Consider the following 3,346-nt stretch of genomic DNA (forward strand, 5'->3'; position numbering starts at 1 on the left):
GAGAGAGACTTCAGTGTCTTCAGGGTATCGCCGAAAGGCGAGTGCTGAAAGATGTTTGCGGCAGTAAACTCCATGATCGGCGCCCAATCGGATTCGATCGGCAGGGGCGCGGAGGGTTCGGAGTCCGGAGAGGAGTCCGGCTCCTTGGAGTCACAAGTCTCGCAGAGTACGGGGCTGGTGTTCGGCTCAATCGCGGTTGGGATCGCAGCCCCCGAGGTGGCATCCAACCGCCCATCCTCGATCGGCGCAGTTGGCTCCGAATTAAGGGTTGAAGCTTATGCGGGTGCGGCCTTCAGGGCACTGTTCGGCGGTAGAGCTAGATCATGCTCGTCGAGACAGTGCGGCGCGCTCGGCAATGGCTCGAATCCGTCGAAGATCAAGTCCCCGCGGATGTCAGCCGTGTAGTTTAAACTTCCAAATCTGACCTGACGGCCAGGGGCGTAGCTTTCGATCTGCTCCAGACGGCCAAGTGAATCGGCCCGCAGTGCGAAGCCGCCGAAGACGAAGATCTGTCCGGGGAGGAAGGTCTCACCCTGGACTGCATCGCTATTGATGATCGTAGGAGCCATCGAGCCTGACGGCGACGACACAGAGGAACTCTCAATGAAAGCACCAATGTCGGTGTCAAAACCGGCGGATCTCGGGTAGGGGGTCCCAAACTGTGCGTCTAGGCCAGATGGTAACAGGAGGCAAGGGACACGAAGTTTTACCCAGGTTCGGGCCCTCTCGATGGAGGTAAAACCCTACGTCCTTCTTGATTAATATTGATGATATGGGTAGTACAAGAGTAGATCTACCACGAGATCGAGGAGGCTAAACCATAGAAGCTAGCCTATGGTATGATTATTGTTGTCTATGTTGTCCTACGGACTAAAACCCTCCGGTTTATATAGACACCGGATAGGGTTAGGGTTACATAGAGTCGGTTACAATGGTAGGAGATCTACATATCCATATCGCCAAGTTTGCCTTCCACGCCATGGAAAGTCCCTCCCGGACACGGGACAAAGTCTTCAATCTTGTATCTTCATAGTCCAGGAGTCCAGCTGAAGGTATAGTCCGGCTATCCAAACACCCCCTAATCCAGGACTCCCTCACTCCTCTTTCACTTCACAATTCCAACATGTTGAATCATGCATTTGCAGTCCGGCTTGTTCCGCCCTCAAGCGATCCTCGTCTTCGGGGAACTCGCTGGACCCGAAGGTGATGGATAGCGGGTCCATTCCAACGGCCTCCTCTCCCAAGGCCGTGGATGACGCCGAGGTGTTGTCCCGAAGGACCCCCGGCCAGGGAAAGACGCAGGAGGCTGTCAAGACGGCACCAGAGGGCGAGACCTCGGCCGCCGGACACATGGGGGAGCAGATCCCCATGGAGACTGGCGATGGGGGCCATGTCCAATTCGGCCCCCCGCCGAATACGGTCCCGGAGACCTATACGGCTCCGGAATCCGGCAAGCAGCCTCCTTCATCAGAAGAAGGTGTGCCCATTCCGCTGGCGACCTCTGTCCAACCAGAGGTGCGGGATACTCTACTGGAAGCATTGCGAAGCGCTTCCATCGTTTAGGAACACCGTATCCTCATGGGTGCGGTGATTGAGAAGATTCAGTCTGCGAAAAGCGGACTGACCGAAGCCTGCGCGAGCCTTCTAACCGGCTTTGAGGTAAGCACTGCATTTATGTGAAAAGAAAGTTACAGTATGGACAGTAGCCCCTGAGACTCTGTCCGGTGTTCGGAAAGAAAAGACGAACAGAGGATCAAATAGTTTGTCACATGAGACTAATCATATATGTCTTTGTGAATAAGGCGGCGTCGCTATTAGCCGCGACTTCTCATGCTGCCGAAGTCTCCGGACTGAAGCAGAGGCTTGAACGGACCGAGGAAGAGCTCGGCCGTGCGAAAAAGCAGCTGGAGGATACCCAAGGTATGCAATGATCTCCTGTGTATGTCCGGAAGGGATGAATGATGTATGCTGCTCATAGTGCCATGACATTTATTAGGGGCGGCGACCAAGGTGGAGGCCCTCAAGAAGGTGTTGGCTGATGCCGAGGAGAGAGCGGTAAAGGAAAAAGGCGCCTGAGAAAAGCATGAGGCCAGGGTTGGTGAGGTCTAGCAGGACCTCCAGGACGCAGTGTAGAAATGCAAGTCCTTCGAGTGCCAGAATGTGGACCAAGAGCCTGAACTCGCTAATGTTGGGGAACGTAGCAGAATTTTAAAATTTTCTACGCATCACCAAGATCAATCTATGGAGTCATCTAGCAACGAGGGAGAGGGGAGTGCATATACATACCCTTTTAGATCGCGCGCGGAAGCGTTCAGGAGAACGGGGTTGATGGAGGCGTACTCGTCGTGATCCAAATCACCGATGACCTAGCGCCGAACGGACGTCACCTCCGCGTTCAACACATGTACGGTTGGGAAGACGTCTCCTCCAACTTGATCCAGCAAGGCGGAAGGAGAGGTTGATGAAGATCCAGCAGCACGACGGCGTGGTGGTGGAAGCAACGGTGATCTCAGCAGGGCTTCGCCAAGCTCAGGGAGAGGGAGGCGCCAGGGGCTAGGGTGCGGCTGCCCTCCCTCCCCCCACTATATATAGGACCCCTAGGGGGGGCATCGGCCCTAGGAGATTGAATCTCCAAGGGGGGGGCGGCGGCCAAGGGGGTGGAGTGCCCCCCAAGGCAAGTGGGGCGCCCCCACCCCTAGGGTTTCCAACCCTAGGCGCAGGGGGAGGCCCAAGGGGGGCGCACCAGCCCACTAGAGGCTGGTTTCCCTCCCACTTTAGCCCATGGGGCCCTCCGGGATAGGTGGCCCCACCCGGTGGACCCTCGGGACCCTTCCGGTGGTCCCGGTACAATACCGATTACCCCCGAAACCTTCCCGATGGCCGAAACTTGACTTCCTATATATAAATCTTCACCTCCGGACCATTCCGGAACTCCTCGTGACGTCCGAGATCTCATCCGGGACTCCGAACAACTTTCGGGTTACTGTATGCTAATATCTCAACAACCCTAGCGTCACCAAACCTTAAGTGTGTAGACCCTACGGGTTTGGGAGACACGCAGACATGACCGAGACGACTCTCCGGTCAATAACCAACAGCGGGATCTGGATACCCATGTTGGCTCCCACATGCTCCTCGATGATCTCATCGGATGAACCACGATGTCGAGGATTCGATCAATCCCGTATACAATTCCCTTTGTCAATCAGTATGTTACTTGCCCGAGACTCGATCGTCGGTATCCCAATACCTCGTTCAATCTCGTTACCGGCAAGTCACTTTACTCGTACCGTAATGCATGATCCCGTGATGAACCACTTGGTCACATTGAGCTCATTATGATGAT

Source organism: Triticum urartu, chromosome 1A, assembly GCF_056163025.1.
Source record: "Triticum urartu cultivar PI428250 chromosome 1A, HENAU_Tu73, whole genome shotgun sequence".
NCBI lineage: Eukaryota > Viridiplantae > Streptophyta > Magnoliopsida > Poales > Poaceae > Triticum > Triticum urartu.